Source organism: Oncorhynchus mykiss, chromosome 28 (assembly GCF_057628025.1).
Source record: "Oncorhynchus mykiss isolate SJ-2025 chromosome 28, ASM5762802v1, whole genome shotgun sequence".
In the NCBI taxonomy this organism is placed as follows: domain Eukaryota; kingdom Metazoa; phylum Chordata; class Actinopteri; order Salmoniformes; family Salmonidae; genus Oncorhynchus; species Oncorhynchus mykiss.
The window spans coordinates 15,340,632-15,367,840 of record NC_143049.1 but is presented as its reverse complement, the minus strand read 5'-3'; the positions used below and the strand labels follow the sequence as shown (position 1 = coordinate 15,367,840).

General features: G+C 43.3%; 39 non-coding genes across 39 annotated transcripts; all 39 read right to left on the bottom strand.

Moving 5' to 3' along the window:
• Positions 1–2,531: 2,531 nt before the first annotated feature.
• Positions 2,532–2,834, bottom strand: LOC149970779 (Nuclear RNase P). The gene has a single exon (XR_016493080.1).
• A 361-nt stretch (positions 2,835–3,195) lies between these two features.
• Positions 3,196–3,502, bottom strand: LOC149970778 (Nuclear RNase P). The gene has a single exon (XR_016493116.1).
• Positions 3,503–3,831: 329 nt separating this feature from the next.
• On the bottom strand, positions 3,832–4,138 carry LOC149970777 (Nuclear RNase P). The gene has a single exon (XR_016493070.1).
• Positions 4,139–4,479: 341 nt separating this feature from the next.
• On the bottom strand, positions 4,480–4,775 carry LOC149970776 (Nuclear RNase P). Its single transcript, XR_016493103.1, has one exon.
• A 323-nt stretch (positions 4,776–5,098) lies between these two features.
• On the bottom strand, positions 5,099–5,405 carry LOC149970775 (Nuclear RNase P). The gene has a single exon (XR_016493096.1).
• Positions 5,406–5,796: 391 nt separating this feature from the next.
• Positions 5,797–6,099, bottom strand: LOC149970774 (Nuclear RNase P). Its single transcript, XR_016493074.1, has one exon.
• Positions 6,100–6,440: 341 nt separating this feature from the next.
• Positions 6,441–6,747, bottom strand: LOC149970773 (Nuclear RNase P). Its single transcript, XR_016493091.1, has one exon.
• A 313-nt stretch (positions 6,748–7,060) lies between these two features.
• On the bottom strand, positions 7,061–7,367 carry LOC149970772 (Nuclear RNase P). The gene has a single exon (XR_016493069.1).
• A 341-nt stretch (positions 7,368–7,708) lies between these two features.
• LOC149970771 (Nuclear RNase P) lies at positions 7,709–8,015 on the bottom strand. The gene has a single exon (XR_016493090.1).
• Positions 8,016–8,328: 313 nt separating this feature from the next.
• LOC149970770 (Nuclear RNase P) lies at positions 8,329–8,635 on the bottom strand. Its single transcript, XR_016493115.1, has one exon.
• Positions 8,636–8,948: 313 nt separating this feature from the next.
• LOC149970769 (Nuclear RNase P) lies at positions 8,949–9,255 on the bottom strand. Its single transcript, XR_016493114.1, has one exon.
• A 391-nt stretch (positions 9,256–9,646) lies between these two features.
• Positions 9,647–9,953, bottom strand: LOC149970768 (Nuclear RNase P). Its single transcript, XR_016493094.1, has one exon.
• Positions 9,954–10,262: 309 nt separating this feature from the next.
• On the bottom strand, positions 10,263–10,563 carry LOC149970767 (Nuclear RNase P). The gene has a single exon (XR_016493073.1).
• A 313-nt stretch (positions 10,564–10,876) lies between these two features.
• On the bottom strand, positions 10,877–11,183 carry LOC149970766 (Nuclear RNase P). The gene has a single exon (XR_016493113.1).
• Positions 11,184–11,491: 308 nt separating this feature from the next.
• LOC149970765 (Nuclear RNase P) lies at positions 11,492–11,798 on the bottom strand. The gene has a single exon (XR_016493112.1).
• A 313-nt stretch (positions 11,799–12,111) lies between these two features.
• LOC149970764 (Nuclear RNase P) lies at positions 12,112–12,418 on the bottom strand. Its single transcript, XR_016493105.1, has one exon.
• A 385-nt stretch (positions 12,419–12,803) lies between these two features.
• On the bottom strand, positions 12,804–13,104 carry LOC149970763 (Nuclear RNase P). Its single transcript, XR_016493076.1, has one exon.
• Positions 13,105–13,495: 391 nt separating this feature from the next.
• LOC149970762 (Nuclear RNase P) lies at positions 13,496–13,802 on the bottom strand. The gene has a single exon (XR_016493089.1).
• A 309-nt stretch (positions 13,803–14,111) lies between these two features.
• On the bottom strand, positions 14,112–14,418 carry LOC149970761 (Nuclear RNase P). Its single transcript, XR_016493111.1, has one exon.
• Positions 14,419–14,727: 309 nt separating this feature from the next.
• Positions 14,728–15,028, bottom strand: LOC149970760 (Nuclear RNase P). The gene has a single exon (XR_016493075.1).
• A 323-nt stretch (positions 15,029–15,351) lies between these two features.
• Positions 15,352–15,658, bottom strand: LOC149970759 (Nuclear RNase P). Its single transcript, XR_016493110.1, has one exon.
• Positions 15,659–15,971: 313 nt separating this feature from the next.
• Positions 15,972–16,278, bottom strand: LOC149970758 (Nuclear RNase P). The gene has a single exon (XR_016493068.1).
• Positions 16,279–16,587: 309 nt separating this feature from the next.
• LOC149970757 (Nuclear RNase P) lies at positions 16,588–16,894 on the bottom strand. Its single transcript, XR_016493109.1, has one exon.
• A 323-nt stretch (positions 16,895–17,217) lies between these two features.
• LOC149970756 (Nuclear RNase P) lies at positions 17,218–17,524 on the bottom strand. Its single transcript, XR_016493108.1, has one exon.
• A 313-nt stretch (positions 17,525–17,837) lies between these two features.
• Positions 17,838–18,144, bottom strand: LOC149970755 (Nuclear RNase P). Its single transcript, XR_016493119.1, has one exon.
• Positions 18,145–18,453: 309 nt separating this feature from the next.
• On the bottom strand, positions 18,454–18,760 carry LOC149970754 (Nuclear RNase P). The gene has a single exon (XR_016493107.1).
• A 313-nt stretch (positions 18,761–19,073) lies between these two features.
• LOC149970753 (Nuclear RNase P) lies at positions 19,074–19,380 on the bottom strand. Its single transcript, XR_016493118.1, has one exon.
• A 309-nt stretch (positions 19,381–19,689) lies between these two features.
• On the bottom strand, positions 19,690–19,996 carry LOC149970752 (Nuclear RNase P). The gene has a single exon (XR_016493106.1).
• Positions 19,997–20,337: 341 nt separating this feature from the next.
• On the bottom strand, positions 20,338–20,644 carry LOC149970751 (Nuclear RNase P). Its single transcript, XR_016493117.1, has one exon.
• A 392-nt stretch (positions 20,645–21,036) lies between these two features.
• Positions 21,037–21,343, bottom strand: LOC149970750 (Nuclear RNase P). The gene has a single exon (XR_016493088.1).
• Positions 21,344–21,652: 309 nt separating this feature from the next.
• Positions 21,653–21,959, bottom strand: LOC149970749 (Nuclear RNase P). The gene has a single exon (XR_016493071.1).
• Positions 21,960–22,300: 341 nt separating this feature from the next.
• LOC149970748 (Nuclear RNase P) lies at positions 22,301–22,601 on the bottom strand. Its single transcript, XR_016493077.1, has one exon.
• Positions 22,602–22,993: 392 nt separating this feature from the next.
• Positions 22,994–23,300, bottom strand: LOC149970747 (Nuclear RNase P). The gene has a single exon (XR_016493087.1).
• A 315-nt stretch (positions 23,301–23,615) lies between these two features.
• LOC149970746 (Nuclear RNase P) lies at positions 23,616–23,922 on the bottom strand. The gene has a single exon (XR_016493093.1).
• A 315-nt stretch (positions 23,923–24,237) lies between these two features.
• Positions 24,238–24,544, bottom strand: LOC149970745 (Nuclear RNase P). The gene has a single exon (XR_016493092.1).
• A 309-nt stretch (positions 24,545–24,853) lies between these two features.
• On the bottom strand, positions 24,854–25,160 carry LOC149970744 (Nuclear RNase P). The gene has a single exon (XR_016493104.1).
• A 341-nt stretch (positions 25,161–25,501) lies between these two features.
• Positions 25,502–25,808, bottom strand: LOC149970743 (Nuclear RNase P). The gene has a single exon (XR_016493102.1).
• Positions 25,809–26,123: 315 nt separating this feature from the next.
• Positions 26,124–26,430, bottom strand: LOC149970742 (Nuclear RNase P). Its single transcript, XR_016493072.1, has one exon.
• A 315-nt stretch (positions 26,431–26,745) lies between these two features.
• On the bottom strand, positions 26,746–27,052 carry LOC149970741 (Nuclear RNase P). Its single transcript, XR_016493101.1, has one exon.
• Positions 27,053–27,209: the final 157 nt, after the last annotated feature.

Genomic DNA, 27,209 nt, shown 5'->3' with positions numbered 1-27,209 from the left:
GAGGAGATCCCTACCCTAGGCGCATCGCCCTAGGCGCCGCAGCGCTGTCAGGCTGTGGCCACAGGGACCTTGTGTGTTGTGGGGGACCCTTTGCATGGGGTCGAGGCCCCCTTTCTTCTGTACCACCCCAGGGCTTCTGTGGCTACCATGGCCACTGCCTGGGGGGTGGTCTCTACTCGTTTCACTACCAGCAGGTTGCGGGAGGACCACAGTGCATCCTTCAGACACGTGAGGGTGGGCCAGAGCTTGGTGAAGGCCTTCGGTGGAATAGGCCTTCGGCCCACCCCATACAGCACGAGCTGGGGTGTTAGGTCCTTCCCTGCAGGCAGACATGGGGAGATCAGGGTGCTTGCTTCCTTCCACAGGTCCCTGGCGGCTCTGCACTCCCAGAGCAAGTGCATCACCGACACCTCTTGGCAACAGCCTGGTCGGGGGCATGCGGATATCCTCGCCATGCCCCGGGAGTGCTTAACGGCCCTAATCGGGAGGATCTCGTAGGCACCCATCCAGGACAGGTCCCTGTGCCAATTCAGGAGAGCAGGATGGGTCATATTACGTCAATCCGTTATGGGCTTGCCTATAGCAAGCCCGCGCACTGGACACATTGGTTCCCGCTCCTGCACAAGAGAGAGAAGAGAGTGGTGTTTAAGTTATAACCGTGACTGCTTCTTTTTCCAGTTTAAAATGTCTTAAAAACTTCTGGAGCTGGACCAAGTGTGTGTGGGGCAGGAAAAAAACTGGGGCTCGCAGGTCGACTAGGATCCTGAACTAGGGTTCTGAGGTAAGATCCCAGCCAGAACCGTGTGAGGGCCTGTGTCTTGTTGTTGACCGGGGAGGTGGCAAGAGTGAGATGCAACGCTGTGTAGCAGCTGCCCAGGAACAAGTAGAGGTCAGGCAAGCCTCCCCCCCCCCCCCCCCTTGGACCTGGGCCTCTTGACCACCTCCCTCCTCAGCCTCTCCCACTTTCTTCCTCACAGGAGGTAGAACAGCATCCGTTCCAGAGCTAAAAGAGTTCTTCGTGGGGGGAAGAACAAAAAGTTTTGAAATGACACAAATATACATTTTCACAAAGTCTGCTGCCTCAGTTTGTATGATGGCAATTTACATATACTCCAGAATGTTATTTAGAGTTATCAGATGAATTGCAATTAATTGCAAGTCTCTCTTTAACATGCAAATGAACTGAATCCCCAAAAAACATTTCCACTGCATTTTAGCCCTGCCACAAAAGGACAAGCTGACATCATGTCAGTGATTCTCTCGTTAACACAGGTGTGAGTGTTGGCGAGGACAAGGCTGGAGATCAGTCTGTCATGCTGATTGAGTTCGAAATACAGACATGCTTCAAAAGGAGGGTGGTGCTTGGAATCATTGTTCTTCCTCTGTCAACCACAGTTACCTGCAAGGAAACACGTGCCGTCATCATTGCTTTGCACAAAAAAGGCTTCACAGGCAAGGATATTGTCACACCCTGACCATAGTTTGCTTTGTATGTTTCTATGTTTTGTTTGGTCAGGGTGTGATCTGAGTGGGCATTCTATGTTACATGTCTAGTTTGTCTATTTCTATGTTTGGCCTGATATGGTTCTCAATCAGAGGCAGGTGTTAGTCGTTGTCTCTGATTGGGAACCATATTTAGGTAGCCTGTTTGGTGTTGGGTTTTGTGGGTGATTGTTCCTGTCTCTGTGTTTGCACCAGATAGGGCTGTTTAGGTTTTTCACATTTCGTTTTTTGTTAGTCTATTCATGTATAGTTTCTTTATTAAAGAACCATGAATAATAACCACGCTGCGTTGGTCCGCCTCTCCTTCGACTCAAGAAAACCGTTACAGATATTGCTGCCAGTAAGATTGCACCTAAATCAACCATTTATCGGATCATCAAGAACTTCAAGGAGAGCGGTTCAATTGTTGTGAAGAAGGCTTCAGGGCGCCCAAGAAAGTTCAGCAAGTGCCAGGACAGTCTCCTAAAGTTGATTCAGCTGCGGGATCGGGGCACCACCAGTACAGAGCTTGCTCAGGAATGGCAGCAGGCAGGTGGGAGTGCATCTGCACGCACAGTGAGGCGAAGACTTTTGGAGGATGGCCTGGTGTCAAGAACGGCAGCAAAGAAGCCACTTCCCTCCAGGAATAACATCAGGAACAGACTGATATTCTGCAAAAGGTACAGGGATTGGACTGCTGAGGACTGGGGTAAAGTCATTTTCTCTGATGAATCCCATTTCCAATTCTTTGAGGCATCCGGAAAAAAGCTTCTCAGGAGAAGACAAGGTGAGCGCTACCATCAGTCCTGTGTAAAGCATCCTGAGACCATTCATGTGTGGGGTTGCTTCTCAGCCAAGGGAGTGGGCTCACTCACAATTTTGCCTAAGAACACAGCCATGAATAAAGAATGGTACCAACACATCCTCCGAGAGCAACTTCTCCCAACCATCCAGGAAGTGGTTATTTGTTGTGAAACTAGCCACAATAAGGAATGGGCACAATAGTGGAATTTGTGGTTTGCCTTCAAAATAAAAGTACCTCTTTGAACGTGATGCAGAAGGTTACAAATCAATGGCCAATATCCTATGTGTACCCCAACTCAGACATCGCACTCATATGCCAACCATGAGTGTTTCCAAGCCAGTGAGGTCACATCCACCAGTAGTGGTGCTGGACTGGCTGGTTTCTCCTGTAAAGACAACTCACAATGGCTCATATTCTCTGTACACTCACTCAGGTCAGGTGATACCCTGCTAGGGCAGTGACTGGCTCTTGTCTCAGACCTTCCCCACGGTGATTGGTTGAGTGATAAGCACCCTGCATGTGACCTCTATGTTGAGCTTCCACCCACAGAAAATGAGACAGGGTTGATGTTGTTATATAGTGCCACAGCAGCCTCGACCTCATCTATTATGGTTTTACAACAACTTAAAAAAATCATGGGCAAAGTATATACTTTACATATGATAATTTTTTGTTAATGAACAATCACACCTAGGTACAGTTGTCTGTGGTTGTGAAGTGAAATTCTGGGAATATGCAAATCAGGACAGCTAAGATCAGTCATTAAAGGGATAGTTCTGGATTTGGCAATGAGGCTCTTTATCTGTGGGTAGAGTAGTCGCACAGTAACGGATATTTGAATAATAAATGTGTTTGTTTATTTAATTGAAAGAGTAAATGTGATAGAGAGTAGTTTGAGAATAAAAACTGTGGGCAGAGAGTAGTCTGAATTGGGTTCTGGCGGTGTACTCCAACTCACACATTGAACTCATATGCCAGCCATGAGTGTTTCCAAGCCAGTGAGGTCACATAAACCAGAAGTGCTGGAGAGCTGCTCTGGCTGGTTTCTCCTGTAAAGACAACTCACAATGGCCCATATTCTCTGTGCACTCACTCACCCAGGTCAGGTGATACCCTGCTAGGGCAGTGATTGGCTCTTGTCTCAGACCTTCCCCAAGGTGATTGGTTGAGTGACAAGCACCCTGCATGTGACCTCTATGATGAGCTTCCACCCACAGAAAATGAGACAGGGTTGATGTTGTTATATAGTGCCACAGCAGCCTCGACCTCATCTATTATGGTTTTACAACAACTTTGAAAAGTACTCTTTAAAAAAATCATGGGCAAAGTATATATTTTACATATGATAATTTTTTGTTAATGAACAATCACACAGTGAAATTCTGGGAATATGCAAATCAGGACAGCTAAGATCAGTCATTAAAGGGATAGTTCTGGATTTGGCAATGAGGCTCTTTATCTGTGGGAAGAGTAGTCGCACAGTAACGGAAATTTGTTTATTTAATTGAAAGAGTAAATGTAGACAGTAGTTTGAGAATAAAACTGTGGGCAGAGAGTAGTCTGAATTGGGTTCTGGAGGAGTACTCCAACTCACACATTGCGCTCATATGCCAGCCATGAGTGTTTCCAAGCCAGTGAGGTCACATCAACCAGTACTGCTGGAGAGCTGCTCTGGCTGGTTTCTCCTGTAAAGACAACTCACAATGGCCCATATTCTCTGTGCACTCGCTCACCCAGGTCAGGTGATACCCTGCTAGGGCAGTGATTGGCTCTTGTCTCAGACCTTCCCCAAGGTGATTGGTTGAGTGACAAGCACCCTGCATGTGACCTCTAAGATGAGCTTCCACCCACAGAAAATGAGACAGGGTTGATGTTGTTATATAGTGCCACAGCAGCCTCGACCTCATCTATTATGGTTTCACAACAACTTTTAAAAAATCATGGGCAAAGTATATACTTTACATATGATCATTTTTTGTTAATGAACAATCACACCTAGGTACAGTTGTCTGTGGTTGTGAAGTGAAATTCTGGGAATATGCAAATCAGGACAGCTAAGATCAGTCATTAAAGGGATAGTTCTGGATTTGGCAATGAGGCTCTTTATCTGTGGATAGAGTAGTCGCACAGTAACGGAAATTTGTTTATTTAATTGAAAGAGTAAATGTAGACAGTAGTTTCAGAATAAAACTGTGGGCAGAGAGTAGTCTGAATTGGGTTCTGGAGGTGTACTCCAACTCACACATTGCACTCATATGCCAGCCATGAGTGTTTCCAAGCCAGTGAGGTCACATAAACCAGTACTGCTCTGGCTGGTTTCTCCTGTAAAGACAACTCACAATGGCCCATATTCTCTGTGCACTCACTCACCCAGGTCAGGTGATACCCTGCTAGGGCAGTGATTGGCTCTTGTCTCAGACCTTCCCCAAGGTGATTGGTTGAGTGACAAGCACCCTGCATGTGACCTCTATGATGAGCTTCCACCCACAGAAAATGAAACAGGGTTGATGTTGTTATATAGTGCCACAGCAGCCTCGACCTCATCTATTATGGTTTTACAACAACTTTGAAAAGTACTCTTTAAAAAAATCATGGGCAAAGTATATATTTTACATATGATAATTTTTTGTTAATGAACAATCACACAGTGAAATTCTGGGAATATGCAAATCAGGACAGCTAAGATCAGTCATTAAAGGGATATTTCTGGATTTGGCAATGAGGCGCTTTATCTGTGGGTAGAGTAGTCGCACAGTAACGGAATTTTTTTTATTTAATTGAAAGAGTAAACAGTAGTTTGAGAATAAAACTGTGGGCAGAGAGTAGTCTGAATTGGGTTCTGGAGGAGTACTCCAACTCACACATTGCACTCATATGCCAGCCATGAGTGTTTCCAAGCCAGTGAGGTCACATCAACCAGTAGTGCTGGAGAGCTGCTCTGGCTGGTTTCTCCTGTAAAGACAACTCATAATGGCCCATATTCTCTGTGCACTCACTCACCCAGGTCAGGTGATACCCTGCTAGGGCAGTGATTGGCTCTTGTCTCAGACCTTCCCCAAGGTGATTGGTTGAGTGACAAGCACCCTGCATGTGACCTCTATGATGAGCTTCCACCCACAGAAAATGAGACAGGGTTGATGTTGTTATATAGTGCCACAGCAGCCTCGACCTCATCTATTATGGTTTTACAACAACTTTAAAAAAATCATGGGCAAAGTATATACTTTACATATGATAATTTTTTGTTAATTAACAATCACACCTAGGTACAGTTGTCTCTGGTTGTGAAGTGAAATTCTGGGAATATGCAAATCAGGACAGCTAAGATCAGTCATTAAAGGGATAGTTCTGGATTTGGCAATGAGGCTCTTTATCTGTGGGTCATGAAAGGGATAGTTCTGGATTTGGCAATGAGGCTCTTTATCTGTGGGTAGAGTAGTCGCACAGTAACGGAAATTTGAATATTTAATTGAAAGAGTAAATGTAGACAGTAGTTTGAGAATAAAACTGTGGGCAGAGAGTAGTCTGAATTGGGTTCTGGAGGTGTACTCCAACTCACACATTGCACTCATATGCCAGCCATGAGTGTTTCCAAGCCAGTGAGGTCACATCAACCAGTAGTGCTGGAGAGCTGCTCTGGCTGGTTTCTCCTGTAAAGACAACTCACAATGGCCCATATTCTCTGTGCACTCACTCACCCAGGTCAGGTGACTGCTAGGGCAGTGATTGGCTCTTGTCTCAGACCTTCCCCAAGGTGATTGGTTGAGTGACAAGCACCCTGCATGTGACCTCTATGATGAGCTTCCACCCACAGAAAATGAGACAGGCTTGATGTTGTTATATAGTGCCACAGCAGCCTCGACCTCATCTATTATGGTTTTACAACAACTTTAAAAAAATCATGGGCAAAGTATATACTTTACATATGATAATTTTTTGTTAATGAACAATCACACCTAGGTACAGTTGTCTCTGGTTGTGAAGTGAAATTCTGGGAATATGCAAATCAGGACAGCTAAGATCAGTCATTAAAGGGATAGTTCTGGATTTGGCAATGAGGCTCTTTATCTGTGGATAGAGTAGTCGCACAGTAACGGAAATTTGTTTATTTAATTGAAAGAGTAAATGTAGACAGTAGTTTGAGAATAAAACTGTGGGCAGAGAGTAGTCTGAATTGGGTTCTGGAGGTGTACTCCAACTCACACATTGCACTCATATGCCAGCCATGAGTGTTTCCAAGCCAGTGAGGTCACATCAACCAGTACTGCTGGAGAGCTGCTCTGGCTGGTTTCTCCTGTAAAGACAACTCACAATGGCCCATATTCTCTGTGCACTCACTCACCCAGGTCAGGTGATACCCTGCTAGGGCAGTGATTGGCTCTTGTCTCAGACCTTCCCCAAGGTGATTGGTTGAGTGACAAGCACCCTGCATGTGACCTCTATGATGAGCTTCCACCCACAGAAAATGAAACAGGGTTGATGTTGTTATATAGTGCCACAGCAGCCTCGACCTCATCTATTATGGTTTTACAACAACTTTGAAAAGTACTCTTTAAAAAAATCATGGGCAAAGTATATATTTTACATATGATAATTTTTTGTTAATGAACAATCACACAGTGAAATTCTGGGAATATGCAGCTAAGATCAGTCATTAAAGGGATATTTCTGGATTTGGCAATGAGGCACTTTATCTGTGGGTAGAGCAGTCGCACAGTAACGGAAATTTGTTTATTTAATTGAAAGAGTAAACAGTAGTTTGAGAATAAAACTGTGGGCAGAGAGTAGTCTGAATTGGGTTCTGGAGGAGTACTCCAACTCACACATTGCGCTCATATGCCAGCCATGAGTGTTTCCAAGCCAGTGAGGTCACATCAACCAGTAGTGCTGGAGAGCTGCTCTGGCTGGTTTCTCCTGTAAAGACAACTCACAATGGCCCATATTCTCTGTGCACTCACTCACCCAGGTCAGGTGATACCCTGCTAGGGCAGTGATTGGCTCTTGTCTCAGACCTTCCCCAAGGTGATTGGTTGAGTGACAAGCACCCTGCATGTTACCTCTATGATGAGCTTCCACCCACAGAAAATGAGACAGGGTTGATGTTGTTATATAGTGCCACAGCAGCCTCGACCTCATCTATTATGGTTTTACAACAACTTTAAAAAAATCATGGGCAAAGTATATACTTTACATATGATCATTTTTTGTTAATGAACAATCACACCTAGGTACAGTTGTCTGTGGTTGTGAAGTGAAATTCTGGGAATATGCAAATCAGGACAGCTAAGATCAGTCATTAAAGGGATAGTTCTGGATTTGGCAATGAGGCTCTTTATCTGTGGATAGAGTAGTCGCACAGTAACGGAAATTTGTTTATTTAATTGAAAGAGTAAATGTAGACAGTAGTTTGAGAATAAAACTGTGGGCAGAGAGTAGTCTGAATTGGGTTCTGGAGGTGTACTCCAACTCACACATTGCACTCATATGCCAGCCATGAGTGTTTCCAAGCCAGTGAGGTCACATCAACCAGTACTGCTGGAGAGCTGCTCTGGCTGGTTTCTCCTGTAAAGACAACTCACAATGGCCCATATTCTCTGTGCACTCACTCACCCAGGTCAGGTGATACCCTGCTAGGGCAGTGATTGGCTCTTGTCTCAGACCTTCCCCAAGGTGATTGGTTGAGTGACAAGCACCCTGCATGTGACCTCTATGATGAGCTTCCACCCACAGAAAATGAAACAGGGTTGATGTTGTTATATAGTGCCACAGCAGCCTCGACCTCATCTATTATGGTTTTACAACAACTTTGAAAAGTACTCTTTAAAAAAATCATGGGCAAAGTATATATTTTACATATGATAATTTTTTGTTAATGAACAATCACACAGTGAAATTCTGGGAATATGCAGCTAAGATCAGTCATTAAAGGGATATTTCTGGATTTGGCAATGAGGCACTTTATCTGTGGGTAGAGTAGTCGCACAGTAACGGAAATTTGTTTATTTAATTGAAAGAGTAAACAGTAGTTTGAGAATAAAACTGTGGGCAGAGAGTAGTCTGAATTGGGTTCTGGAGGAGTACTCCAACTCACACATTGCGCTCATATGCCAGCCATGAGTGTTTCCAAGCCAGTGAGGTCACATCAACCAGTAGTGCTGGAGAGCTGCTCTGGCTGGTTTCTCCTGTAAAGACAACTCACAATGGCCCATATTCTCTGTGCACTCACTCACCCAGGTCAGGTGATACCCTGCTAGGGCAGTGATTGGCTCTTGTCTCAGACCTTCCCCAAGGTGATTGGTTGAGTGACAAGCACCCTGCATGTGACCTCTATGATGAGCTTCCACCCACAGAAAATGAAACAGGGTTGATGTTGTTATATAGTGCCACAGCAGCCTCGACCTCATCTATTATGGTTTTACAACAACTTTGAAAAGTACTCTTTAAAAAAATCATGGGCAAAGTATATATTTTACATATGATAATTTTTTGTTAATGAACAATCACACAGTGAAATTCTGGGAATATGCAGCTAAGATCAGTCATTAAAGGGATATTTCTGGATTTGGCAATGAGGCACTTTATCTGTGGGTAGAGTAGTCGCACAGTAACGGAAATTTGTTTATTTAATTGAAAGAGTAAACAGTAGTTTGAGAATAAAACTGTGGGCAGAGAGTAGTCTGAATTGGGTTCTGGAGGAGTACTCCAACTCACACATTGCGCTCATATGCCAGCCATGAGTGTTTCCAAGCCAGTGAGGTCACATCAACCAGTAGTGCTGGAGAGCTGCTCTGGCTGGTTTCTCCTGTAAAGACAACTCACAATGGCCCATATTCTCTGTGCACTCACTCACCCAGGTCAGGTGATACCCTGCTAGGGCAGTGATTGGCTCTTGTCTCAGACCTTCCCCAAGGTGATTGGTTGAGTGACAAGCACCCTGCATGTGACCTCTATGATGAGCTTCCACCCACAGAAAATGAGACAGGGTTGATGTTGTTATATAGTGCCACAGCAGCCTCGACCTCATCTATTATGGTTTTACAACAACTTTTAAAAAATCATGGGCAAAGTATATACTTTACATATGATCATTTTTTGTTAATGAACAATCACACCTAGGTACAGTTGTCTGTGGTTGTGAAGTGAAATTCTGGGAATATGCAAATCAGGACAGCTAAGATCAGTCATTAAAGGGATAGTTCTGGATTTGGCAATGAGGCTCTTTATCTGTGGGTCATTAAAGGGATAGTTCTGGATTTGGCAATGAGGCTCTTTATCTGTGGATAGAGTAGTCGCACAGTAACGGAAATTTGTTTATTTAATTGAAAGAGTAAATGTAGACAGTAGTTTGAGAATAAAACTGTGGGCAGAGAGTAGTCTGAATTGGGTTCTGGAGGTGTACTCCAACTCACACATTGCACTCATATGCCAGCCATGAGTGTTTCCAAGCCAGTGAGGTCACATCAACCAGTAGTGCTGGAGAGCTGCTCTGGCTGGTTTCTCCTGTAAAGACAACTCACAATGGCCCATATTCTCTGTGCACTCACTCACCCAGGTCAGGTGATACCCTGCTAGGGCAGTGATTGGCTCTTGTCTCAGACCTTCCCCAAGGTGATTGGTTGAGTGACAAGCACCCTGCATGTGACCTCTATGATGAGCTTCCACCCACAGAAAATGAGACAGGGTTGATGTTGTTATATAGTGCCACAGCAGCCTCGACCTCATCTATTATGGTTTTATAACAACTTTTAAAAAATCATGGGCAAAGTATATATTTTACATATGATAATTTTTTGTTAATGAACAATCACACAGTGAAATTCTGGGAATATGCAAATCAGGACAGCTAAGATCAGTCATTAAAGGGATAGTTCTGGATTTGGCAATGAGGCACTTTATCTGTGGGTAGAGTAGTCGCACAGTAACGGAAATTTGTTTATTTAATTGAAAGAGTAAACAGTAGTTTGAGAATAAAACTGTGGGCAGAGAGTAGTCTGAATTGGGTTCTGGAGGAGTACTCCAACATTGCGCTCATATGCCAGCCATGAGTGTTTCCAAGCCAGTGAGGTCACATCAACCAGTAGTGCTGGAGAGCTGCTCTGGCTGGTTTCTCCTGTAAAGACAACTCACAATGGCCCATATTCTCTGTGCACTCACTCACCCAGGTCAGGTGATACCCTGCTAGGGCAGTGATTGGCTCTTGTCTCAGACCTTCCCCAAGGTGATTGGTTGAGTGACAAGCACCCTGCATGTGACCTCTATGATGAGCTTCCACCCACAGAAAATGAAACAGGGTTGATGTTGTTATATAGTGCCACAGCAGCCTCGACCTCATCTATTATGGTTTTACAACAACTTTGAAAAGTACTCTTTAAAAAAATCATGGGCAAAGTATATATTTTACATATGATAATTTTTTGTTAATGAACAATCACACAGTGAAATTCTGGGAATATGCAGCTAAGATCAGTCATTAAAGGGATATTTCTGGATTTGGCAATGAGGCACTTTATCTGTGGGTAGAGTAGTCGCACAGTAACGGAAATTTGTTTATTTAATTGAAAGAGTAAACAGTAGTTTGAGAATAAAACTGTGGGCAGAGAGTAGTCTGAATTGGGTTCTGGAGGAGTACTCCAACTCACACATTGCGCTCATATGCCAGCCATGAGTGTTTCCAAGCCAGTGAGGTCACATCAACCAGTAGTGCTGGAGAGCTGCTCTGGCTGGTTTCTCCTGTAAAGACAACTCACAATGGCCCATATTCTCTGTGCACTCACTCACCCAGGTCAGGTGATACCCTGCTAGGGCAGTGATTGGCTCTTGTCTCAGACCTTCCCCAAGGTGATTGGTTGAGTGACAAGCACCCTGCATGTGACCTCTATGATGAGCTTCCACCCACAGAAAATGAGACAGGGTTGATGTTGTTATATAGTGCCACAGCAGCCTCGACCTCATCTATTATGGTTTTACAACAACTTTAAAAAAATCATGGGCAAAGTATATATTTTACATATGATAATTTTTTGTTAATGAACAGTGAACAGTGAAATTCTGGGAATATGCAAATCAGGACAGCTAAGATCAGTCATTAAAGGGATAGTTCTTGATTTGGCAATGAGGCACTTTATCTGTGGGTAGAGTAGTCGCACAGTAACGGAAATTTGTTTATTTAATTGAAAGAGTAAACAGTAGTTTGAGAATAAAACTGTGGGCAGAGAGTAGTCTGAATTGGGTTCTGGAGGAGTACTCCAACTCACACATTGCGCTCATATGCCAGCCATGAGTGTTTCCAAGCCAGTGAGGTCACATCAACCAGTAGTGCTGGAGAGCTGCTCTGGCTGGTTTCTCCTGTAAAGACAACTCACAATGGCCCATATTCTCTGTGCACTCACTCACCCAGGTCAGGTGATACCCTGCTAGGGCAGTGATTGGCTCTTGTCTCAGACCTTCCCCAAGGTGATTGGTTGAGTGACAAGCACCCTGCATGTGACCTCTATGATGAGCTTCCACCCACAGAAAATGAAACAGGGTTGATGTTGTTATATAGTGCCACAGCAGCCTCGACCTCATCTATTATGGTTTTACAACAACTTTGAAAAGTACTCTTTAAAAAAATCATGGGCAAAGTATATATTTTACATATGATAATTTTTTGTTAATGAACAATCACACAGTGAAATTCTGGGAATATGCAGCTAAGATCAGTCATTAAAGGGATATTTCTGGATTTGGCAATGAGGCACTTTATCTGTGGGTAGAGTAGTCGCACAGTAACGGAAATTTGTTTATTTAATTGAAAGAGTAAACAGTAGTTTGAGAATAAAACTGTGGGCAGAGAGTAGTCTGAATTGGGTTCTGGAGGAGTACTCCAACTCACACATTGCGCTCATATGCCAGCCATGAGTGTTTCCAAGCCAGTGAGGTCACATCAACCAGTAGTGCTGGAGAGCTGCTCTGGCTGCTTTCTCCTGTAAAGACAACTCACAATGGCCCATATTCTCTGTGCACTCACTCACCCAGGTCAGGTGATACCCTGCTAGGGCAGTGATTGGCTCTTGTCTCAGACCTTCCCCAAGGTGATTGGTTGAGTGACAAGCACCCTGCATGTGACCTCTATGATGAGCTTCCACCCACAGAAAATGAGACAGGGTTGATGTTGTTATATAGTGCCACAGCAGCCTCGACCTCATCTATTATGGTTTTACAACAACTTTTAAAAAATCATGGGCAAAGTATATACTTTACATATGATCATTTTTTGTTAATGAACAATCACACCTAGGTACAGTTGTCTGTGTTTGTGAAGTGAAATTCTGGGAATATGCAAATCAGGACAGCTAAGATCAGTCATTAAAGGGATAGTTCTGGATTTGGCAATGAGGCTCTTTATCTGTGGGTCATTAAAGGGATAGTTCTGGATTTGGCAATGAGGCTCTTTATCTGTGGATAGAGTAGTCGCACAGTAACGGAAATTTGTTTATTTAATTGAAAGAGTAAACAGTAGTTTGAGAATAAAACTGTGGGCAGAGAGTAGTCTGAATTGGGTTCTGGAGGAGTACTCCAACATTGCGCTCATATGCCAGCCATGAGTGTTTCCAAGACAGTGAGGTCACATCAACCAGTACTGCTGGAGAGCTGCTCTGGCTGGTTTCTGCTGTAAAGACAACTCACAATGGCCCATATTCTCTGTGCACTCACTCACCCAGGTCAGGTGATACCCTGCTAGGGCAGTGATTGGCTCTTGTCTCAGACCTTCCCCAAGGTGATTGGTTGAGTGACAAGCACCCTGCATGTGACCTCTATGATGAGCTTCCACCCACAGAAAATGAGACAGGGTTGATGTTGTTATATAGTGCCACAGCAGCCTCGACCTCATCTATTATGGTTTTACAACAACTTTAAAAAAATCATGGGCAAAGTATATACTTTACATATGATCATTTTTTGTTAATGATCAATCACACCTAGGTACAGTTGTCTGTGGTTGTGAAGTGAAATTCTGGGAATATGCAAATCAGGACAGCTAAGATCAGTCATTAAAGGGATAGTTCTGGATTTGGCAATGAGGCTCTTTATCTGTGGGTCATTAAAGGGATAGTTCTGGATTTGGCAATGAGGCTCTTTATCTGTGGATAGAGTAGTCGCACAGTAACGGAAATTTGTTTATTTAATTGAAAGAGTAAATGTAGACAGTAGTTTGAGAATAAAACTGTGGGCAGAGAGTAGTCTGAATTGGGTTCTGGAGGTGTACTCCAACTCACACATTGCACTCATATGCCAGCCATGAGTGTTTCCAAGCCAGTGAGGTCACATCAACCAGTACTGCTGGAGAGCTGCTCTGGCTGGTTTCTCCTGTAAAGACAACTCACAATGGCCCATATTCTCTGTGCACTCACTCACCCAGGTCAGGTGATACCCTGCTAGGGCAGTGATTGGCTCTTGTCTCAGACCTTCCCCAAGGTGATTGGTTGAGTGACAAGCACCCTGCATGTGACCTCTATGATGAGCTTCCACCCACAGAAAATGAGACAGGGTTGATGTTGTTATATAGTGCCACAGCAGCCTCGACCTCATCTATTATGGTTTTACAACAACTTTAAAAAAATCATGGGCAAAGTATATATTTTACATATGATAATTTTTTGTTAATGAACAATCACACAGTGAAATTCTGGGAATATGCAAATCAGGACAGCTAAGATCAGTCATTAAAGGGATAGTTCTGGATTTGGCAATGAGGCACTTTATCTGTGGGTAGAGTAGTCGCACAGTAACGGAAATTTGTTTATTTAATTGAAAGAGTAAACAGTAGTTTGAGAATAAAACTGTGGGCAGAGAGTAGTCTGAATTGGGTTCTGGAGGAGTACTCCAACTCACACATTGCGCTCATATGCCAGCCATGAGTGTTTCCAAGCCAGTGAGGTCACATCAACCAGTAGTGCTGGAGAGCTGCTCTGGCTGGTTTCTCCTGTAAAGACAACTCACAATGGCCCATATTCTCTGTGCACTCACTCACCCAGGTCAGGTGATACCCTGCTAGGGCAGTGATTGGCTCTTGTCTCAGACCTTCCCCAAGGTGATTGGTTGAGTGACAAGCACCCTGCATGTGACCTCTATGATGAGCTTCCACCCACAGAAAATGAGACAGGGTTGATGTTGTTATATAGTGCCACAGCAGCCTCGACCTCATCTATTATGGTTTTACAACAACTTTTAAAAAATCATGGGCAAAGTATATACTTTACATATGATAATTTTTTGTTAATGAACAATCACACAGTGAAATTCTGGGAATATGCAAATCAGGACAGCTAAGATCAGTCATTAAAGGGATAGTTCTGGATTTGGCAATGAGGCACTTTATCTGTGGGTAGAGTAGTCGCACAGTAACGGAAATTTGTTTATTTAATTGAAAGAGTAAACAGTAGTTTGAGAATAAAACTGTGGGCAGAGAGTAGTCTGAATTGGGTTCTGGAGGAGTACTCCAACATTGCGCTCATATGCCAGCCATGAGTGTTTCCAAGACAGTGAGGTCACATCAACCAGTACTGCTGGAGAGCTGCTCTGGCTGGTTTCTCCTGTAAAGACAACTCACAATGGCCCATATTCTCTGTGCACTCACTCACCCAGGTCAGGTGATACCCTGCTAGGGCAGTGATTGGCTCTTGTCTCAGACCTTCCCCAAGGTGATTGGTTGAGTGACAAGCACCCTGCATGTGACCTCTATGATGAGCTTCCACCCACAGAAAATGAAACAGGGTTGATGTTGTTATATAGTGCCACAGCAGCCTCGACCTCATCTATTATGGTTTTACAACAACTTTGAAAAGTACTCTTTAAAAAAATCATGGGCAAAGTATATATTTTACATATGATAATTTTTTGTTAATGAACAATCACACAGTGAAATTATGGGAATATGCAAATCAGGACAGCTAAGATCAGTCATTAAAGGGATATTTCTGGATTTGGCAATGAGGCACTTTATCTGTGGGTAGAGTAGTCGCACAGTAACGGAAATTTGTTTATTTAATTGAAAGAGTAAACAGTAGTTTGAGAATAAAACTGTGGGCAGAGAGTAGTCTGAATTGGGTTCTGGAGGAGTACTCCAACTCACACATTGCGCTCATATGCCAGCCATGAGTGTTTCCAAGCCAGTGAGGTCACATCAACCAGTAGTGCTGGAGAGCTGCTCTGGCTGGTTTCTCCTGTAAAGACAACTCACAATGGCCCATATTCTCTGTGCACTCACTCACCCAGGTCAGGTGATACCCTGCTAGGGCAGTGATTGGCTCTTGTCTCAGACCTTCCCCAAGGTGATTGGTTGAGTGACAAGCACCCTGCATGTGACCTCTATGATGAGCTTCCACCCACAGAAAATGAAACAGGGTTGATGTTGTTATATAGTGCCACAGCAGCCTCGACCTCATCTATTATGGTTTTACAACAACTTTGAAAAGTACTCTTTAAAAAAATCATGGGCAAAGTATATATTTTACATATGATAATTTTTTGTTAATGAACAATCACACAGTGAAATTCTGGGAATATGCAGCTAAGATCAGTCATTAAAGGGATATTTCTGGATTTGGCAATGAGGCACTTTATCTGTGGGTAGAGTAGTCGCACAGTAACGGAAATGTGTTTATTTAATTGAAAGAGTAAACAGTAGTTTGAGAATAAAACTGTGGGCAGAGAGTAGTCTGAATTGGGTTCTGGAGGAGTACTCCAACTCACACATTGCGCTCATATGCCAGCCATGAGTGTTTCCAAGCCAGTGAGGTCACATCAACCAGTAGTGCTGGAGAGCTGCTCTGGCTGGTTTCTCCTGTAAAGACAACTCACAATGGCCCATATTCTCTGTGCACTCACTCACCCAGGTCAGGTGACACCCTGCTAGGGCAGTGATTGGCTCTTGTCTCAGACCTTCCCCAAGGTGATTGGTTGAGTGACAAGCACCCTGCATGTGACCTCTATGATGAGCTTCCACCCACAGAAAATGAGACAGGGTTGATGTTGTTATATAGTGCCACAGCAGCCTCGACCTCATCTATTATGGTTTTACAACAACTTTAAAAAAATCATGGGCAAAGTATATATTTTACATATGATAATTTTTTGTTAATGAACAATCACACAGTGAAATTCTGGGAATATGCAAATCAGGACAGCTAAGATCAGTCATTAAAGGGATAGTTCTGGATTTGGCAATGAGGCACTTTATCTGTGGGTAGAGTAGTCGCACAGTAACGGAAATGTGTTTATTTAATTGAAAGAGTAAACAGTAGTTTGAGAATAAAACTGTGGGCAGAGAGTAGTCTGAATTGGGTTCTGGAGGAGTACTCCAACTCACACATTGCGCTCATATGCCAGCCATGAGTGTTTCCAAGCCAGTGAGGTCACATCAACCAGTAGTGCTGGAGAGCTGCTCTGGCTGGTTTCTCCTGTAAAGACAACTCACAATGGCCCATATTCTCTGTGCACTCACTCACCCAGGTCAGGTGATACCCTGCTAGGGCAGTGATTGGCTCTTGTCTCAGACCTTCCCCAAGGTGATTGGTTGAGTGACAAGCACCCTGCATGTGACCTCTATGATGAGCTTCCACCCACAGAAAATGAAACAGGGTTGATGTTGTTATATAGTGCCACAGCAGCCTCGACCTCATCTATTATGGTTTTACAACAACTTTGAAAAGTACTCTTTAAAAAAATCATGGGCAAAGTATATATTTTACATATGATAATTTTTTGTTAATGAACAATCACACAGTGAAATTATGGGAATATGCAAATCAGGACAGCTAAGATCAGTCATTAAAGGGATATTTCTGGATTTGGCAATGAGGCACTTTATCTGTGGGTAGAGTAGTCGCACAGTAACGGAAATTTGTTTATTTAATTGAAAGAGTAAACAGTAGTTTGAGAATAAAACTGTGGGCAGAGAGTAGTCTGAATTGGGTTCTGGAGGAGTACTCCAACTCACACATTGCGCTCATATGCCAGCCATGAGTGTTTCCAAGCCAGTGAGGTCACATCAACCAGTAGTGCTGGAGAGCTGCTCTGGCTGGTTTCTCCTGTAAAGACAACTCACAATGGCCCATATTCTCTGTGCACTCACTCACCCAGGTCAGGTGATACCCTGCTAGGGCAGTGATTGGCTCTTGTCTCAGACCTTCCCCAAGGTGATTGGTTGAGTGACAAGCACCCTGCATGTGACCTCTATGATGAGCTTCCACCCACAGAAAATGAAACAGGGTTGATGTTGTTATATAGTGCCACAGCAGCCTCGACCTCATCTATTATGGTTTTACAACAACTTTGAAAAGTACTCTTTAAAAAAATCATGGGCAAAGTATATATTTTACATATGATAATTTTTTGTTAATGAACAATCACACAGTGAAATTCTGGGAATATGCAGCTAAGATCAGTCATTAAAGGGATATTTCTGGATTTGGCAATGAGGCACTTTATCTGTGGGTAGAGTAGTCGCACAGTAACGGAAATGTGTTTATTTAATTGAAAGAGTAAACAGTAGTTTGAGAATAAAACTGTGGGCAGAGAGTAGTCTGAATTGGGTTCTGGAGGAGTACTCCAACTCACACATTGCGCTCATATGCCAGCCATGAGTGTTTCCAAGCCAGTGAGGTCACATCAACCAGTAGTGCTGGAGAGCTGCTCTGGCTGGTTTCTCCTGTAAAGACAACTCACAATGGCCCATATTCTCTGTGCACTCACTCACCCAGGTCAGGTGACACCCTGCTAGGGCAGTGATTGGCTCTTGTCTCAGACCTTCCCCAAGGTGATTGGTTGAGTGACAAGCACCCTGCATGTGACCTCTATGATGAGCTTCCACCCACAGAAAATGAGACAGGGTTGATGTTGTTATATAGTGCCACAGCAGCCTCGACCTCATCTATTATGGTTTTACAACAACTTTAAAAAAATCATGGGCAAAGTATATATTTTACATATGATAATTTTTTGTTAATGAACAATCACACAGTGAAATTCTGGGAATATGCAAATCAGGACAGCTAAGATCAGTCATTAAAGGGATAGTTCTGGATTTGGCAATGAGGCACTTTATCTGTGGGTAGAGTAGTCGCACAGTAACGGAAATGTGTTTATTTAATTGAAAGAGTAAACAGTAGTTTGAGAATAAAACTGTGGGCAGAGAGTAGTCTGAATTGGGTTCTGGAGGAGTACTCCAACTCACACATTGCGCTCATATGCCAGCCATGAGTGTTTCCAAGCCAGTGAGGTCACATCAACCAGTAGTGCTGGAGAGCTGCTCTGGCTGGTTTCTCCTGTAAAGACAACTCACAATGGCCCATATTCTCTGTGCACTCACTCACCCAGGTCAGGTGATACCCTGCTAGGGCAGTGATTGGCTCTTGTCTCAGACCTTCCCCAAGGTGATTGGTTGAGTGACAAGCACCCTGCATGTGACCTCTATGATGAGCTTCCACCCACAGAAAATGAGACAGGGTTGATGTTGTTATATAGTGCCACAGCAGCCTCGACCTCATCTATTATGGTTTTACAACAACTTTGAAAAGTACTCTTTAAAAAAATCATGGGCAAAGTATATATTTTACATATGATAATTTTTTGTTAATGAACAATCACACAGTGAAATTCTGGGAATATGCAGCTAAGATCAGTCATTAAAGGGATATTTCTGGATTTGGCAATGAGGCACTTTATCTGTGGGTAGAGTAGTCGCACAGTAACGGAAATGTGTTTATTTAATTGAAAGAGTAAACAGTAGTTTGAGAATAAAACTGTGGGCAGAGAGTAGTCTGAATTGGGTTCTGGAGGAGTACTCCAACTCACACATTGCGCTCATATGCCAGCCATGAGTGTTTCCAAGCCAGTGAGGTCACATCAACCAGTAGTGCTGGAGAGCTGCTCTGGCTGGTTTCTCCTGTAAAGACAACTCACAATGGCCCATATTCTCTGTGCACTCACTCACCCAGGTCAGGTGACACCCTGCTAGGGCAGTGATTGGCTCTTGTCTCAGACCTTCCCCAAGGTGATTGGTTGAGTGACAAGCACCCTGCATGTGACCTCTATGATGAGCTTCCACCCACAGAAAATGAGACAGGGTTGATGTTGTTATATAGTGCCACAGCAGCCTCGACCTCATCTATTATGGTTTTACAACAACTTTAAAAAAATCATGGGCAAAGTATATATTTTACATATGATAATTTTTTGTTAATGAACAATCACACAGTGAAATTCTGGGAATATGCAAATCAGGACAGCTAAGATCAGTCATTAAAGGGATAGTTCTGGATTTGGCAATGAGGCACTTTATCTGTGGGTAGAGTAGTCGCACAGTAACGGAAATTTGTTTATTTAATTGAAAGAGTAAACAGTAGTTTGAGAATAAAACTGTGGGCAGAGAGTAGTCTGAATTGGGTTCTGGAGGAGTACTCCAACTCACACATTGCGCTCATATGCCAGCCATGAGTGTTTCCAAGCCAGTGAGGTCACATCAACCAGTAGTGCTGGAGAGCTGCTCTGGCTGGTTTCTCCTGTAAAGACAACTCACAATGGCCCATATTCTCTGTGCACTCACTCACCCAGGTCAGGTGATACCCTGCTAGGGCAGTGATTGGCTCTTGTCTCAGACCTTCCCCAAGGTGATTGGTTGAGTGACAAGCACCCTGCATGTGACCTCTATGATGAGCTTCCACCCACAGAAAATGAGACAGGGTTGATGTTGTTATATAGTGCCACAGCAGCCTCGACCTCATCTATTATGGTTTTACAACAACTTTAAAAAAATCATGGGCAAAGTATATACTTTACATATGATCATTTTTTGTTAATGAACAATCACACCTAGGTACAGTTGTCTGTGGTTGTGAAGTGAAATTCTGGGAATATGCAGATCAGGACAGCTAAGATCAGTCATTAAAGGGATAGTTCTGGATTTGGCAATGAGGCTCTTTATCTGTGGGTAGAGTAGTCGCACAGTAACGGAAATTTGTTTATTTAATTGAAAGAGTAAATGTAGACAGTAGTTTGAGAATAAAACTGTGGGCAGAGAGCAGTCTGAATTGGGTTCTGGAGGTGTACTCCAACTCACACATTGCACTCATATGCCAGCCATGAGTGTTTCCAAGCCAGTGAGGTCACATCAACCAGTAGTGCTGGAGAGCTGCTCTGGCTGGTTTCTCCTGTAAAGACAACTCACAATGGCCCATATTCTCTGTGCACTCACTCACCCAGGTCAGGTGATACCCTGCTAGGGCAGTGATTGGCTCTTGTCTCAGACCTTCCCCAAGGTGATTGGTTGAGTGACAAGCACCCTGCATGTGACCTCTATGATGAGCTTCCACCCACAGAAAATGAGACAGGGTTGATGTTGTTATATAGTGCCACAGCAGCCTCGACCTCATCTATTATGGTTTTACAACAACTTTAAAAAAAATCATGGGCAAAGTATATACTTTACATATGATCATTTTTTGTTAATGAACAATCACACCTAGGTACAGTTGTCTGTGTTTGTGAAGTGAAATTCTGGGAATATGCAAATCAGGACAGCTAATATCAGTCATTAAAGGGATAGTTCTGGATTTGGCAATGAGGCTCTTTATCTGTGGGTCATTAAAGGGATAGTTCTGGATTTGGCAATGAGGCTCTTTATCTGTGGATAGAGTAGTCGCACAGTAACGGAAATTTGTTTATTTAATTGAAAGAGTAAATGTAGACAGTAGTTTGAGAATAAAACTGTGGGCAGAGAGTAGTCTGAATTGGGTTCTGGAGGTGTACTCCAACTCACACATTGCACTCATATGCCAGCCATGAGTGTTTCCAAGCCAGTGAGGTCACATCAACCAGTACTGCTGGAGAGCTGCTCTGGCTGGTTTCTCCTGTAAAGACAACTCACAATGGCCCATATTCTCTGTGCACTCACTCACCCAGGTCAGGTGATACCCTGCTAGGGCAGTGATTGGCTCTTGTCTCAGACCTTCCCCAAGGTGATTGGTTGAGTGACAAGCACCCTGCATGTGACCTCTATGATGAGCTTCCACCCACAGAAAATGAGACAGGGTTGATGTTGTTATATAGTGCCACAGCAGCCTCGACCTCATCTATTATGGTTTTACAACAACTTTAAAAAAATCATGGGCAAAGTATATATTTTACATATGATAATTTTTTGTTAATGAACAATCACACAGTGAAATTCTGGGAATATGCAAATCAGGACAGCTAAGATCAGTCATTAAAGGGATAGTTCTGGATTTGGCAATGAGGCACTTTATCTGTGGGTAGAGTAGTCGCACAGTAACGGAAATTTGTTTATTTAATTGAAAGAGTAAACAGTAGTTTGAGAATAAAACTGTGGGCAGAGAGTAGTCTGAATTGGGTTCTGGAGGAGTACTCCAACTCACACATTGCGCTCATATGCCAGCCATGAGTGTTTCCAAGCCAGTGAGGTCACATCAACCAGTAGTGCTGGAGAGCTGCTCTGGCTGGTTTCTCCTGTAAAGACAACTCACAATGGCCCATATTCTCTGTGCACTCACTCACCCAGGTCAGGTGATACCCTGCTACGGCAGTGATTGGCTCTTGTCTCAGACCTTCCCCAAGGTGATTGGTTGAGTGACAAGCACCCTGCATGTGACCTCTATGATGAGCTTCCACCCACAGAAAATGAGACAGGGTTGATGTTGTTATATAGTGCCACAGCAGCCTCGACCTCATCTATTATGGTTTTACAACAACTTTAAAAAAATCATGGGCAAAGTATATACTTTACATATGATCATTTTTTGTTAATGAACAATCACACCTAGGTACAGTTGTCTGTGGTTGTGAAGTGAAATTCTGGGAATATGCAAATCAGGACAGCTAAGATCAGTCATTAAAGGGATAGTTCTGGATTTGGCAATGAGGCTCTTTATCTGTGGGTAGAGTAGTCGCACAGTAACGAAAATTTGTTTATTTAATTGAAAGAGTAAATGTAGACAGTAGTTTGAGAATAAAACTGTGGGCAGAGAGCAGTCTGAATTGGGTTCTGGAGGTGTACTCCAACATTGCACTCACATGCCAACCATGAGTGTTTCCAAGCCAGTGAGGTCACATCAACCAGTAGTGCTGGAGAGCTGCTCTGGCTGGTTTCTCCTGTAAAGACAACTCACAATGGCCCATATTCTCTGTGCACTCACTCACCCAGGTCAGGTGATACCCTGCTAGGGCAGTGATTGGCTCTTGTCTCAGACCTTCCCCAAGGTGATTGGTTGAGTGACAAGCACCCTGCATGTGACCTCTATGATGAGCTTCCACCCACAGAAAATGAGACAGGGTTGATGTTGTTATATAGTGCCACAGCAGCCTCGACCTCATCTATTATGGTTTTACAACAACTTTAAAAAAAATCATGGGCAAAGTATATACTTTACATATGATCATTTTTTGTTAATGAACAATCACACCTAGGTACAGTTGTCTGTGTTTGTGAAGTGAAATTCTGGGAATATGCAAATCAGGACAGCTAAGATCAGTCATTAAAGGGATAGTTCTGGATTTGGCAATGAGGCTCTTTATCTGTGGGTCATTAAAGGGATAGTTCTGGATTTGGCAATGAGGCTCTTTATCTGTGGATAGAGTAGTCGCACAGTAACGGAAATTTGTTTATTTAATTGAAAGAGTAAATGTAGACAGTAGTTTGAGAATAAAACTGTGGGCAGAGAGTAGTCTGAATTGGGTTCTGGAGGTGTACTCCAACTCACACATTGCACTCATATGCCAGCCATGAGTGTTTCCAAGCCAGTGAGGTCACATCAACCAGTACTGCTGGAGAGCTGCTCTGGCTGGTTTCTCCTGTAAAGACAACTCACAATGGCCCATATTCTCTGTGCACTCACTCACCCAGGTCAGGTGATACCCTGCTAGGGCAGTGATTGGCTCTTGTCTCAGACCTTCCCCAAGGTGATTGGTTGAGTGACAAGCACCCTGCATGTGACCTCTATGATGAGCTTCCACCCACAGAAAATGAGACAGGGTTGATGTTGTTATATAGTGCCACAGCAGCCTCGACCTCATCTATTATGGTTTTACAACAACTTTAAAAAAATCATGGGCAAAGTATATATTTTACATATGATAATTTTTTGTTAATGAACAATCACACAGTGAAATTCTGGGAATATGCAAATCAGGACAGCTAAGATCAGTCATTAAAGGGTTAGTTCTGGATTTGGCAATGAGGCTCTTTATCTGTGGGTAGAGTAGTCGCACAGTAACGGAAATTTGTTTATTTAATTGAAAGAGTAAATGTAGACAGTAGTTTGAGAATAAAACTGTGGGCAGAGAGTAGTCTGAATTGGGTTCTGGAGGTGTACTCCAACTCACACATTGCACTCATATGCCAGCCATGAGTGTTTCCAAGCCAGTGAGGTCACATCAACCAGTAGTGCTGGAGAGCTGCTCTGGCTGGTTTCTCCTGTAAAGACAACTCACAATGGCCCATATTCTCTGTGCACTCACTCACCCAGGTCAGGTGATACCCTGCTAGGGCAGTGATTGGCTCTTGTCTCAGACCTTCCCCAAGGTGATTGGTTGAGTGACAAGCACCCTGCATGTGACCTCTATGATGAGCTTCCACCCACAGAAAATGAGACAGGGTTGATGTTTTTATATAGTGCCACAGCAGCCTCGACCTCATCTATTATGGTTTTACAACAACTTTAAAAAAATCATGGGCAAAGTATATATTTTACATATGATAATTTTTTGTTAATGAACAATCACACAGTGAAATTCTGGGAATATGCAAATCAGGACAGCTAAGATCAGTCATTAAAGGGTTAGTTCTGGATTTGGCAATGAGGCTCTTTATCTGTGGGTAGAGTAGTCGCACAGTAACGGAAATTTGTTTATTTAATTGAAAGAGTAAATGTAGACAGTAGTTTGAGAATAAAACTGTGGGCAGAGAGTAGTCTGAATTGGGTTCTGGAGGTGTACTCCAACTCACACATTGCACTCATATGCCAGCCATGAGTGTTTCCAAGCCAGTGAGGTCACATCAACCAGTAGTGCTGGAGAGCTGCTCTGGCTGGTTTCTCCTGTAAAGACAACTCACAATGGCCCATATTCTCTGTGCACTCACTCACCCAGGTCAGGTGATACCCTGCTAGGGCAGTGATTGGCTCTTGTCTCAGACCTTCCCCAAGGTGATTGGTTGAGTGACAAGCACCCTGCATGTGACCTCTATGATGAGCTTCCACCCACAGAAAATGAGACAGGGTTGATGTTTTTATATAGTGCCACAGCAGCCTCGACCTCATCTATTATGGTTTTACAACAACTTTTAAAAAATCATGGGCAAAGTATATATTTTACATATGATAATTTTTTGTTAATGAACAATCACACAGTGAAATTCTGGGAATATGCAAATCAGGACAGCTAAGATCAGTCATTAAAGGGATAGTTCTGGATTTGGCAATGAGGCACTTTATCTGTGGGTAGAGTAGTCGCACAGTAACGGAAATTTGTTTATTTAATTGAAAGAGTAAACAGTAGTTTGAGAATAAAACTGTGGGCAGAGAGTAGTCTGAATTGGGTTCTGGAGGAGTACTCCAACTCACACATTGCACTCATATGCCAGCCATGAGTGTTTCCAAACCAGTGAGGTCACATCAACCAGTACTGCTGGAGAGCTGCTCTGGCTGGTTTCTCCTGTAAAGACAACTCACAATGGCCCATATTCTCTGTGCACTCACTCACCCAGGTCAGGTGATACCCTGCTAGGGCAGTGATTGGCTCTTGTCTCAGACCTTCCCCAAGGTGATTGGTTGAGTGACAAGCACCCTGCATGTGACCTCTATGATGAGCTTCCACCCACAGAAAATGAGACAGGGTTGATGTTGTTATATAGTGCCACAGCAGCCTCGACCTCATCTATTATGGTTTTACAACAACTTTAAAAAAATCATGGGCAAAGTATATACTTTACATATGATCATTTTTTGTTAATGAACAATCACACCTAGGTACAGTTGTCTGTGGTTGTGAAGTGAAATTCTGGGAATATGCAAATCAGGACAGCTAAGATCAGTCATTAAAGGGATAGTTCTGGATTTGGCAATGAGGCTCTTTATCTGTGGGTAGAGTAGTCGCACAATAACGGAAATTTGAATATTTAATTGAAAGAGTAAATGTAGACAGTAGTTTGAGAATAAAACTGTGGGCAGAGAGTAGTCTGAATTGGGTTCTGGAGGTGTACTCCAACTCACACATTGCACTCATATGACAGCCATGAGTGTTTCCAAGCCAGTGAGGTCACATCAACCAGTAGTGCTGGAGAGCTGCTCTGGCTGGTTTCTCCTGTAAAGACAACTCACAATGGCCCATATTCTCTGTGCACTCACTCACCCAGGTCAGGTGATACCCTGCTAGGGCAGTGATTGGCTCTTGTCTCAGACCTTCCCCAAGGTGATTGGTTGAGTGACAAGCACCCTGCATGTGACCTCTATGATGAGCTTCCACCCACAGAAAATGAGACAGGGTTGATGTTGTTATATAGTGCCACAGCAGACTCGACCTCATCTATTATGGTTTTACAACAACTTTAAAAAAATCATGGGCAAAGTATATACTTTACATATGATAATTTTTTGTTAATGAACAATCACACAGTGAAATTCTGGGAATATGCAAATCAGGACAGCTAAGATCAGTCATTAAAGGGATAGTTCTGGATTTGGCAATGAGGCTCTTTATCTGTGGGTAGAGTAGTCGCACAGTAACGGAAATGTGTTTATTTAATTGAAAGAGTAAATGTAGACAGTAGTTTGAGAATAAAACTGTGGGCAGAGAGTAGTCTGAATTGGGTTCTGGAGGTGTACTCCAACTCACACATTGCACTCATATGCCAGCCATGAGTGTTTCCAAGCCAGTGAGGTCACATCAACCAGTACTGCTGGAGAGCTGCTCTGGCTGGTTTCTCCTGTAAAGACAACTCACAATGGCCCATATTCTCTGTGCACTCACTCACCCAGGTCAGGTGATACCCTGCTAGGGCAGTGATTGCCTCTTGTCTCAAACCTTCCCCAAGGTGATTGGTTGAGTGACAAGCACCCTGCATGTGACCTCTATGATGAGCTTCCACCCACAGAAAATGAGACAGGGTTGATGTTGTTATATAGTGCCACAGCAGCCTCGACCTCATCTATTATGGTTTTACAACAACTTTAAAAAAATCATGGGCAAAGTATATACTTTACATATGATCATTTTTTGTTAATGAACAATCACACAGTGAAATTCTGGGAATATGCAAATCAGGACAGCTAAGATCAGTCATTAAAGGGATAGTTCTGGATTTGGCAATGAGGCTCTTTATCTGTGGGTAGAGTAGTCGCACAGTAACGGAAATTTGAATATTTAATTGAAAGAGTAAATGTAGACAGTAGTTTGAGAATAAAACTGTGGGCAGAGAGTAGTCTGAATTGGGTTCTGGAGGTGTACTCCAACTCACACATTGCACTCATATGACAGCCATGAGTGTTTCCAAGCCAGTGAGGTCACATCAACCAGTAGTGCTGGAGAGCTGCTCTGGCTGGTTTCTCCTGTAAAGACAACTCACAATGGCCCATATTCTCTGTGCACTCACTCACCCAGGTCAGGTGATACCCTGCTAGGGCAGTGATTGGCTCTTGTCTCAGACCTTCCCCAAGGTGATTGGTTGAGTGACAAGCACCCTGCATGTGACCTCTATGATGAGCTTCCACCCACAGAAAATGAGACAGGGTTGATGTTGTTATATAGTGCCACAGCAGCCTCGACCTCATCTATTATGGTTTTACAACAACTTTATAAAAATCATGGGCAAAGTATATACTTTACATATGATCATTTTTTGTTAATGAACAATCACACAGTGAAATTCTGG